The sequence below is a fragment of the Lissotriton vulgaris genome, chromosome 1_2 (genome assembly GCF_964263255.1).
Source record: "Lissotriton vulgaris chromosome 1_2, aLisVul1.2, whole genome shotgun sequence".
In the NCBI taxonomy this organism is placed as follows: domain Eukaryota; kingdom Metazoa; phylum Chordata; class Amphibia; order Caudata; family Salamandridae; genus Lissotriton; species Lissotriton vulgaris.
Window position 1 is genome coordinate 228,973,186 of NC_141686.1, and position 23,771 is coordinate 228,996,956.

General features: G+C 38.6%; 17 non-coding genes across 17 annotated transcripts; all 17 read right to left on the reverse strand.

Moving 5' to 3' along the window:
• Nucleotides 1-1,057: 1,057 nt before the first annotated feature.
• On the reverse strand, nucleotides 1,058-1,148 carry TRNAR-UCU (transfer RNA arginine (anticodon UCU)). The gene is given in 2 exon segments: nucleotides 1,058-1,093; nucleotides 1,112-1,148. It is a non-coding gene; the product is annotated as a tRNA-Arg (tRNA).
• A 1,594-nt stretch (nucleotides 1,149-2,742) lies between these two features.
• TRNAR-UCU (transfer RNA arginine (anticodon UCU)) lies at nucleotides 2,743-2,833 on the reverse strand. Its single transcript is given in 2 exon segments — nucleotides 2,743-2,778; nucleotides 2,797-2,833. It is a non-coding gene; the product is annotated as a tRNA-Arg (tRNA).
• A 1,594-nt stretch (nucleotides 2,834-4,427) lies between these two features.
• TRNAR-UCU (transfer RNA arginine (anticodon UCU)) lies at nucleotides 4,428-4,518 on the reverse strand. Its single transcript is given in 2 exon segments — nucleotides 4,428-4,463; nucleotides 4,482-4,518. It is a non-coding gene; the product is annotated as a tRNA-Arg (tRNA).
• A 1,594-nt stretch (nucleotides 4,519-6,112) lies between these two features.
• On the reverse strand, nucleotides 6,113-6,203 carry TRNAR-UCU (transfer RNA arginine (anticodon UCU)). The gene is given in 2 exon segments: nucleotides 6,113-6,148; nucleotides 6,167-6,203. It is a non-coding gene; the product is annotated as a tRNA-Arg (tRNA).
• Nucleotides 6,204-7,840: 1,637 nt separating this feature from the next.
• Nucleotides 7,841-7,931, reverse strand: TRNAR-UCU (transfer RNA arginine (anticodon UCU)). The gene is given in 2 exon segments: nucleotides 7,841-7,876; nucleotides 7,895-7,931. It is a non-coding gene; the product is annotated as a tRNA-Arg (tRNA).
• Nucleotides 7,932-9,525: 1,594 nt separating this feature from the next.
• On the reverse strand, nucleotides 9,526-9,616 carry TRNAR-UCU (transfer RNA arginine (anticodon UCU)). The gene is given in 2 exon segments: nucleotides 9,526-9,561; nucleotides 9,580-9,616. It is a non-coding gene; the product is annotated as a tRNA-Arg (tRNA).
• Nucleotides 9,617-11,210: 1,594 nt separating this feature from the next.
• TRNAR-UCU (transfer RNA arginine (anticodon UCU)) lies at nucleotides 11,211-11,301 on the reverse strand. The gene is given in 2 exon segments: nucleotides 11,211-11,246; nucleotides 11,265-11,301. It is a non-coding gene; the product is annotated as a tRNA-Arg (tRNA).
• Nucleotides 11,302-12,895: 1,594 nt separating this feature from the next.
• On the reverse strand, nucleotides 12,896-12,986 carry TRNAR-UCU (transfer RNA arginine (anticodon UCU)). The gene is given in 2 exon segments: nucleotides 12,896-12,931; nucleotides 12,950-12,986. It is a non-coding gene; the product is annotated as a tRNA-Arg (tRNA).
• A 1,637-nt stretch (nucleotides 12,987-14,623) lies between these two features.
• Nucleotides 14,624-14,714, reverse strand: TRNAR-UCU (transfer RNA arginine (anticodon UCU)). The gene is given in 2 exon segments: nucleotides 14,624-14,659; nucleotides 14,678-14,714. It is a non-coding gene; the product is annotated as a tRNA-Arg (tRNA).
• Nucleotides 14,715-15,983: 1,269 nt separating this feature from the next.
• Nucleotides 15,984-16,056, reverse strand: TRNAK-UUU (transfer RNA lysine (anticodon UUU)). The gene has a single exon. It is a non-coding gene; the product is annotated as a tRNA-Lys (tRNA).
• Nucleotides 16,057-16,308: 252 nt separating this feature from the next.
• Nucleotides 16,309-16,399, reverse strand: TRNAR-UCU (transfer RNA arginine (anticodon UCU)). Its single transcript is given in 2 exon segments — nucleotides 16,309-16,344; nucleotides 16,363-16,399. It is a non-coding gene; the product is annotated as a tRNA-Arg (tRNA).
• Nucleotides 16,400-17,993: 1,594 nt separating this feature from the next.
• On the reverse strand, nucleotides 17,994-18,084 carry TRNAR-UCU (transfer RNA arginine (anticodon UCU)). The gene is given in 2 exon segments: nucleotides 17,994-18,029; nucleotides 18,048-18,084. It is a non-coding gene; the product is annotated as a tRNA-Arg (tRNA).
• A 1,269-nt stretch (nucleotides 18,085-19,353) lies between these two features.
• Nucleotides 19,354-19,426, reverse strand: TRNAK-UUU (transfer RNA lysine (anticodon UUU)). The gene has a single exon. It is a non-coding gene; the product is annotated as a tRNA-Lys (tRNA).
• A 252-nt stretch (nucleotides 19,427-19,678) lies between these two features.
• Nucleotides 19,679-19,769, reverse strand: TRNAR-UCU (transfer RNA arginine (anticodon UCU)). The gene is given in 2 exon segments: nucleotides 19,679-19,714; nucleotides 19,733-19,769. It is a non-coding gene; the product is annotated as a tRNA-Arg (tRNA).
• A 1,594-nt stretch (nucleotides 19,770-21,363) lies between these two features.
• Nucleotides 21,364-21,454, reverse strand: TRNAR-UCU (transfer RNA arginine (anticodon UCU)). Its single transcript is given in 2 exon segments — nucleotides 21,364-21,399; nucleotides 21,418-21,454. It is a non-coding gene; the product is annotated as a tRNA-Arg (tRNA).
• Nucleotides 21,455-22,723: 1,269 nt separating this feature from the next.
• Nucleotides 22,724-22,796, reverse strand: TRNAK-UUU (transfer RNA lysine (anticodon UUU)). The gene has a single exon. It is a non-coding gene; the product is annotated as a tRNA-Lys (tRNA).
• Nucleotides 22,797-23,048: 252 nt separating this feature from the next.
• Nucleotides 23,049-23,139, reverse strand: TRNAR-UCU (transfer RNA arginine (anticodon UCU)). The gene is given in 2 exon segments: nucleotides 23,049-23,084; nucleotides 23,103-23,139. It is a non-coding gene; the product is annotated as a tRNA-Arg (tRNA).
• Between the last annotated feature and the right edge of the window lie 632 nt (nucleotides 23,140-23,771).

Here is a 23,771-nt window from a genome sequence, read left to right on the forward strand (position 1 = left end):
TCCGGAAATTTGTACTATCTCATTTTCGGATGACATAGAAATCACGTGTTTAAAATGACACTGTGAAATTAATAAAGGGCCAAATACTATTACTAACTCCTAAATTACATTTTCAGCAGTATCATTGGGAATTTCCTCTTGGGCATAGACTATGCAACATTTTCAAAGCAAACAGTCTCTGTTTAAGTAGACTTTCTTTCACTGCCATTTTGGTAAATGTTTCTGGTGATGGAGAAGCAGGATTGCTGGTTACTGTTTCAATTAGTTATAAAATAGAGGAGGGATAAAATTGACCCAGTTGGTGTTCGAACCCTTAGCGTTTGAATGCTTTTGCTACATTCGCCTAGGACTCCAAGCCGCAATCCATTGCACCAGAGATCCGACCTGATTCAACAAGGTGATCAGAGATTCACAAATAAAAAGATGACCTATAAGTTGTTGACCAACTTTATCAAATTAATCCGACACTAGCTTACATTTTGAACATTGAATTGGATAAAAGATAATCAACATGTCAAACTACATGATACAGTTTGGGTAAGTCTTCTTAACCCTTGTCAAAGAAAGTAGAGCACAGATGGGTATGTAAGGACTCGATCAAGACTTTTTTGAACCATCTGTAATTGGAATTCCCATTCTTTGGATCCTGAAAAGAGTATGCAATTGATATACATTTTCTTTAACCAAGCCGCCTGAACAGGGACTTGAACCCTGGGCCCTCAGATTAAAAGTCTGATGCTCTACCGACTGAGCTATCCAGGCTCTGAGGCAGCACCCCACAAAATGACATTATCAACATTAGGAAGTGTCCCAACTATCACTACGTTTTTTAACCCCTTGAGTGCGGGGCGTATTTTCCGCCTGTGCTGACTACGCCTTGCGCGGGCGGAGTCATGACGGAACGGTTTCGTCATCAGCACAGCTCACCCGTAGCTGATGACGGAACCGTTCTGTCATCAGCACGCAAGGGGTTAAGATGGTTGCCGGTATTAGTACTAAATACAGAGAATACAATAATGAATTGGTACTTGGGATAACAGGATAACAGGGATAAAACTGACTCTGGTGGGATTCGAACCCACAACCTTTGAATATCTTTTTTACATTCACCTAGAAGTCCAATGCGCTATCCATTGCGCCACAGAGCCAATCTGCTATAATGAGGTGCAGAGATGTTCTGAAATGAAATAATGAGCTATTAGCTGTTGATCAGCTTTATAAAGTTCATTTGATACTATAACCATGGCTATATTTTGAATATTGAATTGGTGAAATGATATTCACCGTCTCAGACTACATGATACCATTGGTAAATCTACGTACGACTTAAGTTTAGTCAAATGGCACATAATATGTGAGACAGATGTGTATTTCACAACTCCATGAAAGACGTTTTTGCAATTTTAGTAATGGAATATCTTATTCGTCATGCAGGGGTCCACAAAAAGAGCATACAATTAGAGTACTTTTTCTTTAAAGGAAACAACCACCTGAACAGGGACTTGAACCCTGGACCCTCAGATTAAAAGTCTGATGCTCTACCGACTGAGCTATCCAGGCTCTGCTATACTCTACCTTAAAATCAGCTAAACAAATGTGGACGTACACTGACCTACACTTTGTATATTTATATAATTACATATATTAGCAATCAATATTCTAGAGTTTAATAATGAATTGATATTTTAAGCATTTGAAATTTCAGCAGCACACGTAATCCATTATAACTCCGGAAATTTGTACTATCTCATTTTCGGATGACATAGAAATCACGTGTTTAAAATGACACTGTGAAATTAATAAAGGGCCAAATACTATTACTAACTCCTAAATTACATTTTCAGCAGTATCATTGGGAATTTCCTCTTGGGCATAGACTATGCAACATTTTCAAAGCAAACAGTCTCTGTTTAAGTAGACTTTCTTTCACTGCCATTTTGGTAAATGTTTCTGGTGATGGAGAAGCAGGATTGCTGGTTACTGTTTCAATTAGTTATAAAATAGAGGAGGGATAAAATTGACCCAGTTGGTGTTCGAACCCTTAGCGTTTGAATGCTTTTGCTACATTCGCCTAGGACTCCAAGCCGCAATCCATTGCACCAGAGATCCGACCTGATTCAACAAGGTGATCAGAGATTCACAAATAAAAAGATGACCTATAAGTTGTTGACCAACTTTATCAAATTAATCCGACACTAGCTTACATTTTGAACATTGAATTGGATAAAAGATAATCAACATGTCAAACTACATGATACAGTTTGGGTAAGTCTTCTTAACCCTTGTCAAAGAAAGTAGAGCACAGATGGGTATGTAAGGACTCGATCAAGACTTTTTTGAACCATCTGTAATTGGAATTCCCATTCATTGGATCCTGAAAAGAGTATGCAATTGATATACATTTTCTTTAACCAAGCCGCCTGAACAGGGACTTGAACCCTGGGCCCTCAGATTAAAAGTCTGATGCTCTACCGACTGAGCTATCCAGGCTCTGAGGCAGCACCCCACAAAATGACATTATCAACATTAGGAAGTGTCCCAACTATCACTACGTTTTTTAACCCCTTGCGTGCGGGGCGTATTTTCCGCCTGTGCTGACTCCGCCTTGCGCGGGCGGAGTCATGACGGAACGGTTTCGTCATCAGCACGCAAGGGGTTAAGATGGTTGCCGGTATTAGTACTAAATACAGAGAATATAATAATGAGTTGGTACTTGGGATAACAGGATAACAGGGATAAAACTGACTCTGGTGGGATTCGAACCCACAACCTTTGAATATCTATTTTACATTCACCTAGAAGTCCAATGCGCTATCCATTGCGCCACAGAGCCAATCTGCTATAATGAGGTGCAGAGATGTTCTGAAATGAAATAATGAGCTATTAGCTGTTGATCAGCTTTATAAAGTTCATTTGATACTATAACCATGGCTATATTTTGAATATTGAATTGGTGAAATGATATTCACCGTCTCAGACTACATGATACCATTGGTAAATCTACGTACGACTTAAGTTTAGTCAAATGGCACATAATATGTGAGACAGATGTGTATTTCACAACTCCATGAAAGACGTTTTTGCAATTTTAGTAATGGAATATCTTATTCGTCATGCAGGGGTCCACAAAAAGAGCATACAATTAGAGTACTTTTTCTTTAAAGGAAACAACCGCCTGAACAGGGACTTGAACCCTGGACCCTCAGATTAAAAGTCTGATGCTCTACCGACTGAGCTATCCAGGCTCTGCTATACTCTACCTTAAAATCAGCTAAACAAATGTGGACGTACACTGACCTACACTTTGTATATTTATATAATTACATATATTAGCAATCAATATTCTAGAGTTTAATACTGAATTGATATTATAAGCATTTGAAATTTCAGCAGCACACGTAATCCATTATAACTCCGGAAATTTGTACTATCTCATTTTCGGATGACATAGAAATCACGTGTTTAAAATGACACAGTGAAATTAATAAAGGGCCAAATACTATTACTAACTCCTAAATTACATTTTCAGCAGTATCATTGGGAATTTCCTCTTGGGCATAGACTATGCAACATTTTCAAAGCAAACAGTCTCTGTTTAAGTAGACTTTCTTTCACTGCCATTTTGGTAAATGTTTCTGGTGATGGAGAAGCAGGATTGCTGGTTACTGTTTCAATTAGTTATAAAATAGAGGAGGGATAAAATTGACCCAGTTGGTGTTCGAACCCTTAGCGTTTGAATGCTTTTGCTACATTCGCCTAGGACTCCAAGCCGCAATCCATTGCACCAGAGATCCGACCTGATTCAACAAGGTGATCAGAGATTCACAAATAAAAAGATGACCTATAAGTTGTTGACCAACTTTATCAAATTAATCTGACACTAGCTTACATTTTGAACATTGAATTGGATAAAAGATAATCAACATGTCAAACTACATGATACAGTTTGGGTAAGTCTTCTTAACCCTTGTCAAAGAAAGTAGAGCACAGATGGGTATGTAAGGACTCGATCAAGACTTTTTTGAACCATCTGTAATTGGAATTCCCATTCATTGGATCCTGAAAAGAGTATGCAATTGATATACATTTTCTTTAACCAAGCCGCCTGAACAGGGACTTGAACCCTGGGCCCTCAGATTAAAAGTCTGATGCTCTACCGACTGAGCTATCCAGGCTCTGAGGCAGCACCCCACAAAATGACATTATCAACATTAGGAAGTGTCCCAACTATCACTACGTTTTTTAACCCCTTGCGTGCGGGGCGTATTTTCCGCCTGTGCTGACTCCGCCTTGCGCGGGCGGAGTCATGACGGAACGGTTTCGTCATCAGCACGCAAGGGGTTAAGATGGTTGCCGGTATTAGTACTAAATACAGAGAATATAATAATGAGTTGGTACTTGGGATAACAGGATAACAGGGATAAAACTGACTCTGGTGGGATTCGAACCCACAACCTTTGAATATCTATTTTACATTCACCTAGAAGTCCAATGCGCTATCCATTGCGCCACAGAGCCAATCTGCTATAATGAGGTGCAGAGATGTTCTGAAATGAAATAATGAGCTATTAGCTGTTGATCAGCTTTATAAAGTTCATTTGATACTATAACCATGGCTATATTTTGAATATTGAATTGGTGAAATGATATTCACCGTCTCAGACTACATGATACCATTGGTAAATCTACGTACGACTTAAGTTTAGTCAAATGGCACATAATATGTGAGACAGATGTGTATTTCACAACTCCATGAAAGACGTTTTTGCAATTTTAGTAATGGAATATCTTATTCGTCATGCAGGGGTCCACAAAAAGAGCATACAATTAGAGTACTTTTTCTTTAAAGGAAACAACCACCTGAACAGGGACTTGAACCCTGGACCCTCAGATTAAAAGTCTGATGCTCTACGGACTGAGCTATCCAGGCTCTGCTATACTCTACCTTAAAATCAGCTAAACAAATGTGGACGTACACTGACCTACACTTTGTATATTTATATAATTACATATATTAGCAATCAATATTCTAGAGTTTAATAATGAATTGATATTTTAAGCATTTGAAATTTCAGCAGCACACGTAATCCATTATAACTCCGGAAATTTGTACTATCTCATTTTCGGATGACATAGAAATCACGTGTTTAAAATGACACTGTGAAATTAATAAAGGGCCAAATACTATTACTAACTCCTAAATTACATTTTCAGCAGTATCATTGGGAATTTCCTCTTGGGCATAGACTATGCAACATTTTCAAAGCAAACAGTCTCTGTTTAAGTAGACTTTCTTTCACTGCCATTTTGGTAAATGTTTCTGGTGATGGAGAAGCAGGATTGCTGGTTACTGTTTCAATTAGTTATAAAATAGAGGAGGGATAAAATTGACCCAGTTGGTGTTCGAACCCTTAGCGTTTGAATGCTTTTGCTACATTCGCCTAGGACTCCAAGCCGCAATCCATTGCACCAGAGATCCGACCTGATTCAACAAGGTGATCAGAGATTCACAAATAAAAAGATGACCTATAAGTTGTTGACCAACTTTATCAAATTAATCCGACACTAGCTTACATTTTGAACATTGAATTGGATAAAAGATAATCAACATGTCAAACTACATGATACAGTTTGGGTAAGTCTTCTTAACCCTTGTCAAAGAAAGTAGAGCACAGATGGGTATGTAAGGACTCGATCAAGACTTTTTTGAACCATCTGTAATTGGAATTCCCATTCATTGGATCCTGAAAAGAGTATGCAATTGATATACATTTTCTTTAACCAAGCCGCCTGAACAGGGACTTGAACCCTGGGCCCTCAGATTAAAAGTCTGATGCTCTACCGACTGAGCTATCCAGGCTCTGAGGCAGCACCCCACAAAATGACATTATCAACATTAGGAAGTGTCCCAACTATCACTACGTTTTTTAACCCCTTGCGTGCGGGGCGTATTTTCCGCCTGTGCTGACTCCGCCTTGCGCGGGCGGAGTCATGACGGAACGGTTTCGTCATCAGCACGCAAGGGGTTAAGATGGTTGCCGGTATTAGTACTAAATACAGAGAATATAATAATGAGTTGGTACTTGGGATAACAGGATAACAGGGATAAAACTGACTCTGGTGGGATTCGAACCCACAACCTTTGAATATCTTTTTTACATTCACCTAGAAGTCCAATGCGCTATCCATTGCGCCACAGAGCCAATCTGCTATAATGAGGTGCAGAGATGTTCTGAAATGAAATAATGAGCTATTAGCTGTTGATCAGCTTTATAAAGTTCATTTGATACTATAACCATGGCTATATTTTGAATATTGAATTGGTGAAATGATATTCACCGTCTCAGACTACATGATACCATTGGTAAATCTACGTACGACTTAAGTTTAGTCAAATGGCACATAATATGTGAGACAGATGTGTATTTCACAACTCCATGAAAGACGTTTTTGCAATTTTAGTAATGGAATATCTTATTCGTCATGCAGGGGTCCACAAAAAGAGCATACAATTAGAGTACTTTTTCTTTAAAGGAAACAACCACCTGAACAGGGACTTGAACCCTGGACCCTCAGATTAAAAGTCTGATGCTCTACCGACTGAGCTATCCAGGCTCTGCTATACTCTACCTTAAAATCAGCTAAACAAATGTGGACGTACACTGACCTACACTTTGTATATTTATATAATTACATATATTAGCAATCAATATTCTAGAGTTTAATAATGAATTGATATTTTAAGCATTTGAAATTTCAGCAGCACACGTAATCCATTATAACTCCGGAAATTTGTACTATCTCATTTTCGGATGACATAGAAATCACGTGTTTAAAATGACACTGTGAAATTAATAAAGGGCCAAATACTATTACTAACTCCTAAATTACATTTTCAGCAGTATCATTGGGAATTTCCTCTTGGGCATAGACTATGCAACATTTTCAAAGCAAACAGTCTCTGTTTAAGTAGACTTTCTTTCACTGCCATTTTGGTAAATGTTTCTGGTGATGGAGAAGCAGGATTGCTGGTTACTGTTTCAATTAGTTATAAAATAGAGGAGGGATAAAATTGACCCAGTTGGTGTTCGAACCCTTAGCGTTTGAATGCTTTTGCTACATTCGCCTAGGACTCCAAGCCGCAATCCATTGCACCAGAGATCCGACCTGATTCAACAAGGTGATCAGAGATTCACAAATAAAAAGATGACCTATAAGTTGTTGACCAACTTTATCAAATTAATCCGACACTAGCTTACATTTTGAACATTGAATTGGATAAAAGATAATCAACATGTCAAACTACATGATACAGTTTGGGTAAGTCTTCTTAACCCTTGTCAAAGAAAGTAGAGCACAGATGGGTATGTAAGGACTCGATCAAGACTTTTTTGAACCATCTGTAATTGGAATTCCCATTCATTGGATCCTGAAAAGAGTATGCAATTGATATACATTTTCTTTAACCAAGCCGCCTGAACAGGGACTTGAACCCTGGGCCCTCAGATTAAAAGTCTGATGCTCTACCGACTGAGCTATCCAGGCTCTGAGGCAGCACCCCACAAAATGACATTATCAACATTAGGAAGTGTCCCAACTATCACTACGTTTTTTAACCCCTTGAGTGCGGGGCGTATTTTCCGCCTGTGCTGACTACGCCTTGCGCGGGCGGAGTCATGACGGAACGGTTTCGTCATCAGCACAGCTCACCCGTAGCTGATGACGGAACCGTTCTGTTATCAGCACGCAAGGGGTTAAGATGGTTGCCGGTATTAGTACTAAATACAGAGAATACAATAATGAATTGGTACTTGGGATAACAGGATAACAGGGATAAAACTGACTCTGGTGGGATTCGAACCCACAACCTTTGAATATCTTTTTTACATTCACCTAGAAGTCCAATGCGCTATCCATTGCGCCACAGAGCCAATCTGCTATAATGAGGTGCAGAGATGTTCTGAAATGAAATAATGAGCTATTAGCTGTTGATCAGCTTTATAAAGTTCATTTGATACTATAACCATGGCTATATTTTGAATATTGAATTGGTGAAATGATATTCACCGTCTCAGACTACATGATACCATTGGTAAATCTACGTACGACTTAAGTTTAGTCAAATGGCACATAATATGTGAGACAGATGTGTATTTCACAACTCCATGAAAGACGTTTTTGCAATTTTAGTAATGGAATATCTTATTCGTCATGCAGGGGTCCACAAAAAGAGCATACAATTAGAGTACTTTTTCTTTAAAGGAAACAACCGCCTGAACAGGGACTTGAACCCTGGACCCTCAGATTAAAAGTCTGATGCTCTACCGACTGAGCTATCCAGGCTCTGCTATACTCTACCTTAAAATCAGCTAAACAAATGTGGACGTACACTGACCTACACTTTGTATATTTATATAATTACATATATTAGCAATCAATATTCTAGAGTTTAATAATGAATTGATATTTTAAGCATTTGAAATTTCAGCAGCACACGTAATCCATTATAACTCCGGAAATTTGTACTATCTCATTTTCGGATGACATAGAAATCACGTGTTTAAAATGACACTGTGAAATTAATAAAGGGCCAAATACTATTACTAACTCCTAAATTACATTTTCAGCAGTATCATTGGGAATTTCCTCTTGGGCATAGACTATGCAACATTTTCAAAGCAAACAGTCTCTGTTTAAGTAGACTTTCTTTCACTGCCATTTTGGTAAATGTTTCTGGTGATGGAGAAGCAGGATTGCTGGTTACTGTTTCAATTAGTTATAAAATAGAGGAGGGATAAAATTGACCCAGTTGGTGTTCGAACCCTTAGCGTTTGAATGCTTTTGCTACATTCGCCTAGGACTCCAAGCCGCAATCCATTGCACCAGAGATCCGACCTGATTCAACAAGGTGATCAGAGATTCACAAATAAAAAGATGACCTATAAGTTGTTGACCAACTTTATCAAATTAATCCGACACTAGCTTACATTTTGAACATTGAATTGGATAAAAGATAATCAACATGTCAAACTACATGATACAGTTTGGGTAAGTCTTCTTAACCCTTGTCAAAGAAAGTAGAGCACAGATGGGTATGTAAGGACTCGATCAAGACTTTTTTGAACCATCTGTAATTGGAATTCCCATTCATTGGATCCTGAAAAGAGTATGCAATTGATATACATTTTCTTTAACCAAGCCGCCTGAACAGGGACTTGAACCCTGGGCCCTCAGATTAAAAGTCTGATGCTCTACCGACTGAGCTATCCAGGCTCTGAGGCAGCACCCCACAAAATGACATTATCAACATTAGGAAGTGTCCCAACTATCACTACGTTTTTTAACCCCTTGCGTGCGGGGCGTATTTTCCGCCTGTGCTGACTCCGCCTTGCGCGGGCGGAGTCATGACGGAACGGTTTCGTCATCAGCACGCAAGGGGTTAAGATGGTTGCCGGTATTAGTACTAAATACAGAGAATATAATAATGAGTTGGTACTTGGGATAACAGGATAACAGGGATAAAACTGACTCTGGTGGGATTCGAACCCACAACCTTTGAATATCTTTTTTACATTCACCTAGAAGTCCAATGCGCTATCCATTGCGCCACAGAGCCAATCTGCTATAATGAGGTGCAGAGATGTTCTGAAATGAAATAATGAGCTATTAGCTGTTGATCAGCTTTATAAAGTTCATTTGATACTATAACCATGGCTATATTTTGAATATTGAATTGGTGAAATGATATTCACCGTCTCAGACTACATGATACCATTGGTAAATCTACGTACGACTTAAGTTTAGTCAAATGGCACATAATATGTGAGACAGATGTGTATTTCACAACTCCATGAAAGACGTTTTTGCAATTTTAGTAATGGAATATCTTATTCGTCATGCAGGGGTCCACAAAAAGAGCATACAATTAGAGTACTTTTTCTTTAAAGGAAACAACCACCTGAACAGGGACTTGAACCCTGGACCCTCAGATTAAAAGTCTGATGCTCTACCGACTGAGCTATCCAGGCTCTGCTATACTCTACCTTAAAATCAGCTAAACAAATGTGGACGTACACTGACCTACACTTTGTATATTTATATAATTACATATATTAGCAATCAATATTCTAGAGTTTAATAATGAATTGATATTTTAAGCATTTGAAATTTCAGCAGCACACGTAATCCATTATAACTCCGGAAATTTGTACTATCTCATTTTCGGATGACATAGAAATCACGTGTTTAAAATGACACTGTGAAATTAATAAAGGGCCAAATACTATTACTAACTCCTAAATTACATTTTCAGCAGTATCATTGGGAATTTCCTCTTGGGCATAGACTATGCAACATTTTCAAAGCAAACAGTCTCTGTTTAAGTAGACTTTCTTTCACTGCCATTTTGGTAAATGTTTCTGGTGATGGAGAAGCAGGATTGCTGGTTACTGTTTCAATTAGTTATAAAATAGAGGAGGGATAAAATTGACCCAGTTGGTGTTCGAACCCTTAGCGTTTGAATGCTTTTGCTACATTCGCCTAGGACTCCAAGCCGCAATCCATTGCACCAGAGATCCGACCTGATTCAACAAGGTGATCAGAGATTCACAAATAAAAAGATGACCTATAAGTTGTTGACCAACTTTATCAAATTAATCCGACACTAGCTTACATTTTGAACATTGAATTGGATAAAAGATAATCAACATGTCAAACTACATGATACAGTTTGGGTAAGTCTTCTTAACCCTTGTCAAAGAAAGTAGAGCACAGATGGGTATGTAAGGACTCGATCAAGACTTTTTTGAACCATCTGTAATTGGAATTCCCATTCATTGGATCCTGAAAAGAGTATGCAATTGATATACATTTTCTTTAACCAAGCCGCCTGAACAGGGACTTGAACCCTGGGCCCTCAGATTAAAAGTCTGATGCTCTACCGACTGAGCTATCCAGGCTCTGAGGCAGCACCCCACAAAATGACATTATCAACATTAGGAAGTGTCCCAACTATCACTACGTTTTTTAACCCCTTGCGTGCGGGGCGTATTTTCCGCCTGTGCTGACTCCGCCTTGCGCGGGCGGAGTCATGACGGAACGGTTTCGTCATCAGCACGCAAGGGGTTAAGATGGTTGCCGGTATTAGTACTAAATACAGAGAATATAATAATGAGTTGGTACTTGGGATAACAGGATAACAGGGATAAAACTGACTCTGGTGGGATTCGAACCCACAACCTTTGAATATCTATTTTACATTCACCTAGAAGTCCAATGCGCTATCCATTGCGCCACAGAGCCAATCTGCTATAATGAGGTGCAGAGATGTTCTGAAATGAAATAATGAGCTATTAGCTGTTGATCAGCTTTATAAAGTTCATTTGATACTATAACCATGGCTATATTTTGAATATTGAATTGGTGAAATGATATTCACCGTCTCAGACTACATGATACCATTGGTAAATCTACGTACGACTTAAGTTTAGTCAAATGGCACATAATATGTGAGACAGATGTGTATTTCACAACTCCATGAAAGACGTTTTTGCAATTTTAGTAATGGAATATCTTATTCGTCATGCAGGGGTCCACAAAAAGAGCATACAATTAGAGTACTTTTTCTTTAAAGGAAACAACCGCCTGAACAGGGACTTGAACCCTGGACCCTCAGATTAAAAGTCTGATGCTCTACCGACTGAGCTATCCAGGCTCTGCTATACTCTACCTTAAAATCAGCTAAACAAATGTGGACGTACACTGACCTACACTTTGTATATTTATATAATTACATATATTAGCAATCAATATTCTAGAGTTTAATAATGAATTGATATTTTAAGCATTTGAAATTTCAGCAGCACACGTAATCCATTATAACTCCGGAAATTTGTACTATCTCATTTTCGGATGACATAGAAATCACGTGTTTAAAATGACACTGTGAAATTAATAAAGGGCCAAATACTATTACTAACTCCTAAATTACATTTTCAGCAGTATCATTGGGAATTTCCTCTTGGGCATAGACTATGCAACATTTTCAAAGCAAACAGTCTCTGTTTAAGTAGACTTTCTTTCACTGCCATTTTGGTAAATGTTTCTGGTGATGGAGAAGCAGGATTGCTGGTTACTGTTTCAATTAGTTATAAAATAGAGGAGGGATAAAATTGACCCAGTTGGTGTTCGAACCCTTAGCGTTTGAATGCTTTTGCTACATTCGCCTAGGACTCCAAGCCGCAATCCATTGCACCAGAGATCCGACCTGATTCAACAAGGTGATCAGAGATTCACAAATAAAAAGATGACCTATAAGTTGTTGACCAACTTTATCAAATTAATCCGACACTAGCTTACATTTTGAACATTGAATTGGATAAAAGATAATCAACATGTCAAACTACATGATACAGTTTGGGTAAGTCTTCTTAACCCTTGTCAAAGAAAGTAGAGCACAGATGGGTATGTAAGGACTCGATCAAGACTTTTTTGAACCATCTGTAATTGGAATTCCCATTCATTGGATCCTGAAAAGAGTATGCAATTGATATACATTTTCTTTAACCAAGCCGCCTGAACAGGGACTTGAACCCTGGGCCCTCAGATTAAAAGTCTGATGCTCTACCGACTGAGCTATCCAGGCTCTGAGGCAGCACCCCACAAAATGACATTATCAACATTAGGAAGTGTCCCAACTATCACTACGTTTTTTAACCCCTTGCGTGCGGGGCGTATTTTCCGCCTGTGCTGACTCCGCCTTGCGCGGGCGGAGTCATGACGGAACGGTTTCGTCATCAGCACGCAAGGGGTTAAGATGGTTGCCGGTATTAGTACTAAATACAGAGAATATAATAATGAGTTGGTACTTGGGATAACAGGATAACAGGGATAAAACTGACTCTGGTGGGATTCGAACCCACAACCTTTGAATATCTTTTTTACATTCACCTAGAAGTCCAATGCGCTATCCATTGCGCCACAGAGCCAATCTGCTATAATGAGGTGCAGAGATGTTCTGAAATGAAATAATGAGCTATTAGCTGTTGATCAGCTTTATAAAGTTCATTTGATACTATAACCATGGCTATATTTTGAATATTGAATTGGTGAAATGATATTCACCGTCTCAGACTACATGATACCATTGGTAAATCTACGTACGACTTAAGTTTAGTCAAATGGCACATAATATGTGAGACAGATGTGTATTTCACAACTCCATGAAAGACGTTTTTGCAATTTTAGTAATGGAATATCTTATTCGTCATGCAGGGGTCCACAAAAAGAGCATACAATTAGAGTACTTTTTCTTTAAAGGAAACAACCACCTGAACAGGGACTTGAACCCTGGACCCTCAGATTAAAAGTCTGATGCTCTACCGACTGAGCTATCCAGGCTCTGCTATACTCTACCTTAAAATCAGCTAAACAAATGTGGACGTACACTGACCTACACTTTGTATATTTATATAATTACATATATTAGCAATCAATATTCTAGAGTTTAATAATGAATTGATATTTTAAGCATTTGAAATTTCAGCAGCACACGTAATCCATTATAACTCCGGAAATTTGTACTATCTCATTTTCGGATGACATAGAAATCACGTGTTTAAAATGACACTGTGAAATTAATAAAGGGCCAAATACTATTACTAACTCCTAAATTACATTTTCAGCAGTATCATTGGGAATTTCCTCTTGGGCATAGACTATGCAACATTTTCAAAGCAAACAGTCTCTGTTTAAGTAGACTTTCTTTCACTGCCATTTTGGTAAATGTTTCTGGTGATGGAGAAGCAGGATTGCTGGTTACTGTTTCAATTAGTTATAAAATAGAGGAGGGATAAAATTGACCCAGTTGGTGTTCGAACCCTTAGCGTTTGAATGCTTTTGCTACATTCGCCTAGGACTCCAAGCCGCAATCCATTGCACCAGAGATCCGACCTGATTCAACAAGGTGATCAGAGATTCACAAATAAAAAGATGACCTATAAGTTGTTGACCAACTTTATCAAATTAATCCGACACTAGCTTACATTTTGAACATTGAATTGGATAAAAGATAATCAACATGTCAAACTACATGATACAGTTTGGGTAAGTCTTCTTAACCCTTGTCAAAGAAAGTAGAGCACAGATGGGTATGTAAGGACTCGATCAAGACTTTTTTGAACCATCTGTAATTGGAATTCCCATTCATTGGATCCTGAAAAGAGTATGCAATTGATATACATTTTCTTTAACCAAGCCGCCTGAACAGGGACTTGAACCCTGGGCCCTCAGATTAAAAGTCTGATGCTCTACCGACTGAGCTATCCAGGCTCTGAGGCAGCACCCCACAAAATGACATTATCAACATTAGGAAGTGTCCCAACTATCACTACGTTTTTTAACCCCTTGAGTGCGGGGCGTATTTTCCGCCTGTGCTGACTACGCCTTGCGCGGGCGGAGTCATGACGGAACGGTTTCGTCATCAGCACAGCTCACCCGTAGCTGATGACGGAACCGTTCTGTTATCAGCACGCAAGGGGTTAAGATGGTTGCCGGTATTAGTACTAAATACAGAGAATACAATAATGAATTGGTACTTGGGATAACAGGATAACAGGGATAAAACTGACTCTGGTGGGATTCGAACCCACAACCTTTGAATATCTTTTTTACATTCACCTAGAAGTCCAATGCGCTATCCATTGCGCCACAGAGCCAATCTGCTATAATGAGGTGCAGAGATGTTCTGAAATGAAATAATGAGCTATTAGCTGTTGATCAGCTTTATAAAGTTCATTTGATACTATAACCATGGCTATATTTTGAATATTGAATTGGTGAAATGATATTCACCGTCTCAGACTACATGATACCATTGGTAAATCTACGTACGACTTAAGTTTAGTCAAATGGCACATAATATGTGAGACAGATGTGTATTTCACAACTCCATGAAAGACGTTTTTGCAATTTTAGTAATGGAATATCTTATTCGTCATGCAGGGGTCCACAAAAAGAGCATACAATTAGAGTACTTTTTCTTTAAAGGAAACAACCGCCTGAACAGGGACTTGAACCCTGGACCCTCAGATTAAAAGTCTGATGCTCTACCGACTGAGCTATCCAGGCTCTGCTATACTCTACCTTAAAATCAGCTAAACAAATGTGGACGTACACTGACCTACACTTTGTATATTTATATAATTACATATATTAGCAATCAATATTCTAGAGTTTAATAATGAATTGATATTTTAAGCATTTGAAATTTCAGCAGCACACGTAATCCATTATAACTCCGGAAATTTGTACTATCTCATTTTCGGATGACATAGAAATCACGTGTTTAAAATGACACTGTGAAATTAATAAAGGGCCAAATACTATTACTAACTCCTAAATTACATTTTCAGCAGTATCATTGGGAATTTCCTCTTGGGCATAGACTATGCAACATTTTCAAAGCAAACAGTCTCTGTTTAAGTAGACTTTCTTTCACTGCCATTTTGGTAAATGTTTCTGGTGATGGAGAAGCAGGATTGCTGGTTACTGTTTCAATTAGTTATAAAATAGAGGAGGGATAAAATTGACCCAGTTGGTGTTCGAACCCTTAGCGTTTGAATGCTTTTGCTACATTCGCCTAGGACTCCAAGCCGCAATCCATTGCACCAGAGATCCGACCTGATTCAACAAGGTGATCAGAGATTCACAAATAAAAAGATGACCTATAAGTTGTTGACCAACTTTATCAAATTAATCCGACACTAGCTTACATTTTGAACATTGAATTGGATAAAAGATAATCAACATGTCAAACTACATGATACAGTTTGGGTAAGTCTTCTTAACCCTTGTCAAAGAAAGTAGAGCACAGATGGGTATGTAAGGACTCGATCAAGACTTTTTTGAACCATCTGTAATTGGAATTCCCATTCATTGGATCCTGAAAAGAGTATGCAATTGATATACATTTTCTTTAACCAAGCTGCCTGAACAGGGACTTGAACCCTGGGCCCTCAGATTAAAAGTCTGATGCTCTACCGACTGAGCTATCCAGGCTCTGAGGCAGCACCCCACAAAATGACATTATCAACATTAGGAAGTGTCCCAACTATCACTACGTTTTTTAACCCCTTGCGTGCGGGGCGTATTTTCCGCCTGTGCTGACTCCGCCTTGCGCGGGCGGAGTCATGACGGAACGGTTTCGTCATCAGCACGCAAGGGGTTAAGATGGTTGCCGGTATTAGTACTAAATACAGAGAATATAATAATGAGTTGGTACTTGGGATAACAGGATAACAGGGATACAACTGACTCTGGTGGGATTCGAACCCACAACCTTTGAATATCTATTTTACATTCACCTAGAAGTCCAATGCGCTATCCATTGCGCCACAGAGCCAATCTGCTATAATGAGGTGCAGAGATGTTCTGAAATGAAATAATGAGCTATTAGCTGTTGATCAGCTTTATAAAGTTCATTTGATACTATAACCATGGCTATATTTTGAATATTGAATTGGTGAAATGATATTCACCGTCTCAGACTACATGATACCATTGGTAAATCTACGTACGACTTAAGTTTAGTCAAATGGCACATAATATGTGAGACAGATGTGTATTTCACAACTCCATGAAAGACGTTTTTGCAATTTTAGTAATGGAATATCTTATTCGTCATGCAGGGGTCCACAAAAAGAGCATACAATTAGAGTACTTTTTCTTTAAAGGAAACAACCGCCTGAACAGGGACTTGAACCCTGGACCCTCAGATTAAAAGTCTGATGCTCTACCGACTGAGCTATCCAGGCTCTGCTATACTCTACCTTAAAATCAGCTAAACAAATGTGGACGTACACTGACCTACACTTTGTATATTTATATAATTACATATATTAGCAATCAATATTCTAGAGTTTAATACTGAATTGATATTATAAGCATTTGAAATTTCAGCAGCACACGTAATCCATTATAACTCCGGAAATTTGTACTATCTCATTTTCGGATGACATAGAAATCACGTGTTTAAAATGACACAGTGAAATTAATAAAGGGCCAAATACTATTACTAACTCCTAAATTACATTTTCAGCAGTATCATTGGGAATTTCCTCTTGGGCATAGACTATGCAACATTTTCAAAGCAAACAGTCTCTGTTTAAGTAGACTTTCTTTCACTGCCATTTTGGTAAATGTTTCTGGTGATGGAGAAGCAGGATTGCTGGTTACTGTTTCAATTAGTTATAAAATAGAGGAGGGATAAAATTGACCCAGTTGGTGTTCGAACCCTTAGCGTTTGAATGCTTTTGCTACATTCGCCTAGGACTCCAAGCCGCAATCCATTGCACCAGAGATCCGACCTGATTCAACAAGGTGATCAGAGATTCACAAATAAAAAGATGACCTATAAGTTGTTGACCAACTTTATCAAATTAATCGGACACTAGCTTACATTTTGAACATTGAATTGGATAAAAGATAATCAACATGTCAAACTACATGATACAGTTTGGGTAAGTCTTCTTAACCCTTGTCAAAGAAAGTTGAGCACAGATGGGTATGTAAGGACTCGATCAAGACTTTTTTGAACCATCTGTAATTGGAATTCCCATTCATTGGATCCTGAAAAGAGTATGCAATTGATATACATTTTCTTTAACCAAGCCGCCTGAACAGGGACTTGAACCCTGGGCCCTCAGATTAAAAGTCTGATGCTCTACCGACTGAGCTATCCAGGCTCTGAGGCAGCACCCCACAAAATGACATTATCAACATTAGGAAGTGTCCCAACTATCACTACGTTTTTTAACCCCTTGCGTGCGGGGCGTATTTTCCGCCTGTGCTGACTCCGCCTTGCGCGGGCGGAGTCATGACGGAACGGTTTCGTCATCAGCACGCAAGGGGTTAAGATGGTTGCCGGTATTAGTACTAAATACAGAGAATATAATAATGAGTTGGTACTTGGGATAACAGGATAACAGGGATAAAACTGACTCTGGTGGGATTCGAACCCACAACCTTTGAATATCTATTTTACATTCACCTAGAAGTCCAATGCGCTATCCATTGCGCCACAGAGCCAATCTGCTATAATGAGGTGCAGAGATGTTCTGAAATGAAATAATGAGCTATTAGCTGTTGATCAGCTTTATAAAGTTCATTTGATACTATAACCATGGCTATATTTTGAATATTGAATTGGTGAAATGATATTCACCGTCTCAGACTACATGATACCATTGGTAAATCTACGTACGACTTAAGTTTAGTCAAATGGCACATAATATGTGAGACAGATGTGTATTTCACAACTCCATGAAAGACGTTTTTGCAATTTTAGTAATGGAATATCTTATTCGTCATGCAGGGGTCCACAAAAAGAGCATACAATTAGAGTACTTTTTCTTTAAAGGAAACAACCACCTGAACAGGGACTTGAACCCTGGACCCTCAGATTAAAAGTCTGATGCTCTACCGACTGAGCTATCCAGGCTCTGCTATACTCTACCTTAAAATCAGCTAAACAAATGTGGACGTACACTGACCTACACTTTGTATATTTATATAATTACATATATTAGCAATCAATATTCTAGAGTTTAATAATGAATTGATATTTTAAGCATTTGAAATTTCAGCAGCACACGTAATCCATTATAACTCCGGAAATTTGTACTATCTCATTTTCGGATGACATAGAAATCACGTGTTTAAAATGACACTGTGAAATTAATAAAGGGCCAAATACTATTACTAACTCCTAAATTACATTTTCAGCAGTATCATTGGGAATTTCCTCTTGGGCATAGACTATGCAACATTTTCAAAGCAAACAGTCTCTGTTTAAGTAGACTTTCTTTCACTGCCATTTTGGTAAATGTTTCTGGTGATGGAGAAGCAGGATTGCTGGTTACTGTTTCAATTAGTTATAAAATAGAGGAGGGATAAAATTGACCCAGTTGGTGTTCGAACCCTTAGCGTTTGAATGCTTTTGCTACATTCGCCTAGGACTCCAAGCCGCAATCCATTGCACCAGAGATCCGACCTGATTCAACAAGGTGATCAGAGATTCACAAATAAAAAGATGACCTATAAGTTGTTGACCAACTTTATCAAATTAATCCGACACTAGCTTACATTTTGAACATTGAATTGGATAAAAGATAATCAACATGTCAAACTACATGATACAGTTTGGGTAAGTCTTCTTAACCCTTGTCAAAGAAAGTAGAGCACAGATGGGTATGTAAGGACTCGATCAAGACTTTTTTGAACCATCTGTAATTGGAATTCCCATTCATTGGATCCTGAAAAGAGTATGCAATTGATATACATTTTCTTTAACCAAGCTGCCTGAACAGGGACTTGAACCCTGGGCCCTCAGATTAAAAGTCTGATGCTCTACCGACTGAGCTATCCAGGCTCTGAGGCAGCACCCCACAAAATGACATTATCAACATTAGGAAGTGTCCCAACTATCACTACGTTTTTTAACCCCTTGCGTGCGGGGCGTATTTTCCGCCTGTGCTGACTCCGCCTTGCGCGGGCGGAGTCATGACGGAACGGTTTCGTCATCAGCACGCAAGGGGTTAAGATGGTTGCCGGTATTAGTACTAAATACAGAGAATATAATAATGAGTTGGTACTTGGGATAACAGGATAACAGGGATACAACTGACTCTGGTGGGATTCGAACCCACAACCTTTGAATATCTATTTTACATTCACCTAGAAGTCCAATGCGCTATCCATTGCGCCACAGAGCCAATCTGCTATAATGAGGTGCAGAGATGTTCTGAAATGAAATAATGAGCTATTAGCTGTTGATCAGCTTTATAAAGTTCATTTGATACTATAACCATGGCTATATTTTGAATATTGAATTGGTGAAATGATATTCACCGTCTCAGACTACATGATACCATTGGTAAATCTACGTACGACTTAAGTTTAGTCAAATGGCACATAATATGTGAGACAGATGTGTATTTCACAACTCCATGAAAGACGTTTTTGCAATTTTAGTAATGGAATATCTTATTCGTCATGCAGGGGTCCACAAAAAGAGCATACAATTAGAGTACTTTTTCTTTAAAGGAAACAACCGCCTGAACAGGGACTTGAACCCTGGACCCTCAGATTAAAAGTCTGATGCTCTACCGACTGAGCTATCCAGGCTCTGCTATACTCTACCTTAAAATCAGCTAAACAAATGTGGACGTACACTGACCTACACTTTGTATATTTATATAATTACATATATTAGCAATCAATATTCTAGAGTTTAATACTGAATTGATATTATAAGCATTTGAAATTTCAGCAGCACACGTAATCCATTATAACTCCGGAAATTTGTACTATCTCATTTTCGGATGACATAGAAATCACGTGTTTAAAATGACACAGTGAAATTAATAAAGGGCCAAATACTATTACTAACTCCTAAATTACATTTTCAGCAGTATCATTGGGAATTTCCTCTTGGGCATAGACTATGCAACATTTTCAAAGCAAACAGTCTCTGTTTAAGTAGACTTTCTTTCACTGCCATTTTGGTAAATGTTTCTGGTGATGGAGAAGCAGGATTGCTGGTTACTGTTTCAATTAGTTATAAAATAGAGGAGGGATAAAATTGACCCAGTTGGTGTTCGAACCCTTAGCGTTTGAATGCTTTTGCTACATTCGCCTAGGACTCCAAGCCGCAATCCATTGCACCAGAGATCCGACCTGATTCAACAAGGTGATCAGAGATTCACAAATAAAAAGATGACCTATAAGTTGTTGACCAACTTTATCAAATTAATCGGACACTAGCTTACATTTTGAACATTGAATTGGATAAAAGATAATCAACATGTCAAACTACATGATACAGTTTGGGTAAGTCTTCTTAACCCTTGTCAAAGAAAGTTGAGCACAGATGGGTATGTAAGGACTCGATCAAGACTTTTTTGAACCATCTGTAATTGGAATTCCCATTCATTGGATCCTGAAAAGAGTATGCAATTGATATACATTTTCTTTAACCAAGCCGCCTGAACAGGGACTTGAACCCTGGGCCCTCAGATTAAAAGTCTGATGCTCTACCGACTGAGCTATCCAGGCTCTGAGGCAGCACCCCACAAAATGACATTATCAACATTAGGAAGTGTCCCAACTATCACTACGTTTTTTAACCCCTTGCGTGCGGGGCGTATTTTCCGCCTGTGCTGACTCCGCCTTGCGCGGGCGGAGTCATGACGGAACGGTTTCGTCATCAGCACGCAAGGGGTTAAGATGGTTGCCGGTATTAGTACTAAATACAGAGAATATAATAATGAGTTGGTACTTGGGATAACAGGATAACAGGGATAAAACTGACTCTGGTGGGATTCGAACCCACAACCTTTGAATATCTATTTTACATTCACCTAGAAGTCCAATGCGCTATCCATTGCGCCACAGAGCCAATCTGCTATAATGAGGTGCAGAGATGTTCTGAAATGAAATAATGAGCTATTAGCTGTTGATCAGCTTTATAAAGTTCATTTGATACTATAACCATGGCTATATTTTGAATATTGAATTGGTGAAATGATATTCACCGTCTCAGACTACATGATACCATTGGTAAATCTACGTACGACTTAAGTTTAGTCAAATGGCACATAATATGTGAGACAGATGTGTATTTCACAACTCCATGAAAGACGTTTTTGCAATTTTAGTAATGGAATATCTTATTCGTCATGCAGGGGTCCACAAAAAGAGCATACAATTAGAGTACTTTTTCTTTAAAGGAAACAACCACCTGAACAGGGACTTGAACCCTGGACCCTCAGATTAAAAGTCTGATGCTCTACCGACTGAGCTATCCAGGCTCTGCTATACTCTACCTTAAAATCAGCTAAACAAATGTGGACGTACACTGACCTACACTTTGTATATTTATATAATTACATATATTAGCAATCAATATTCTAGAGTTTAATAATGAATTGATATTTTAAGCATTTGAAATTTCAGCAGCACACGTAATCCATTATAACTCCGGAAATTTGTACTATCTCATTTTCGGATGACATAGAAATCACGTGTTTAAAATGACACTGTGAAATTAATAAAGGGCCAAATACTATTACTAACTCCTAAATTACATTTTCAGCAGTATCATTGGGAATTTCCTCTTGGGCATAGACTATGCAACATTTTCAAAGCAAACAGTCTCTGTTTAAGTAGACTTTCTTTCACTGCCATTTTGGTAAATGTTTCTGGTGATGGAGAAGCAGGATTGCTGGTTACTGTTTCAATTAGTTATAAAATAGAGGAGGGATAAAATTGACCCAGTTGGTGTTCGAACCCTTAGCGTTTGAATGCTTTTGCTACATTCGCCTAGGACTCCAAGCCGCAATCCATTGCACCAGAGATCCGACCTGATTCAACAAGGTGATCAGAGATTCACAAATAAAAAGATGACCTATAAGTTGTTGACCAACTTTATCAAATTAATCCGACACTAGCTTACATTTTGAACATTGAATTGGATAAAAGATAATCAACATGTCAAACTACATGATACAGTTTGGGTAAGTCTTCTTAACCCTTGTCAAAGAAAGTAGAGCACAGATGGGTATGTAAGGACTCGATCAAGACTTTTTTGAACCATCTGTAATTGGAATTCCCATTCATTGGATCCTGAAAAGAGTATGCAATTGATATACATTTTCTTTAACCAAGCTGCCTGAACAGGGACTTGAACCCTGGGCCCTCAGATTAAAAGTCTGATGCTCTACCGACTGAGCTATCCAGGCTCTGAGGCAGCACCCCACAAAATGACATTATCAACATTAGGAAGTGTCCCAACTATCACTACGTTTTTTAACCCCTTGCGTGCGGGGCGTATTTTCCGCCTGTGCTGACTCCGCCTTGCGCGGGCGGAGTCATGACGGAACGGTTTCGTCATCAGCACGCAAGGGGTTAAGATGGTTGCCGGTATTAGTACTAAATACAGAGAATATAATAATGAGTTGGTACTTGGGATAACAGGATAACAGGGATACAACTGACTCTGGTGGGATTCGAACCCACAACCTTTGAATATCTATTTTACATTCACCTAGAAGTCCAATGCGCTATCCATTGCGCCACAGAGCCAATCTGCTATAATGAGGTGCAGAGATGTTCTGAAATGAAATAATGAGCTATTAGCTGTTGATCAGCTTTATAAAGTTCATTTGATACTATAACCATGGCTATATTTTGAATATTGAATTGGTGAAATGATATTCACCGTCTCAGACTACATGATACCATTGGTAAATCTACGTACGACTTAAGTTTAGTCAAATGGCACATAATATGTGAGACAGATGTGTATTTCACAACTCCATGAAAGACGTTTTTGCAATTTTAGTAATGGAATATCTTATTCGTCATGCAGGGGTCCACAAAAAGAGCATACAATTAGAGTACTTTTTCTTTAAAGGAAACAACCGCCTGAACAGGGACTTGAACCCTGGACCCTCAGATTAAAAGTCTGATGCTCTACCGACTGAGCTATCCAGGCTCTGCTATACTCTACCTTAAAATCAGCTAAACAAATGTGGACGTACACTGACCTACACTTTGTATATTTATATAATTACATATATTAGCAATCAATATTCTAGAGTTTAATACTGAATTGATATTATAAGCATTTGAAATTTCAGCAGCACACGTAATCCATTATAACTCCGGAAATTTGTACTATCTCATTTTCGGATGACATAGAAATCACGTGTTTA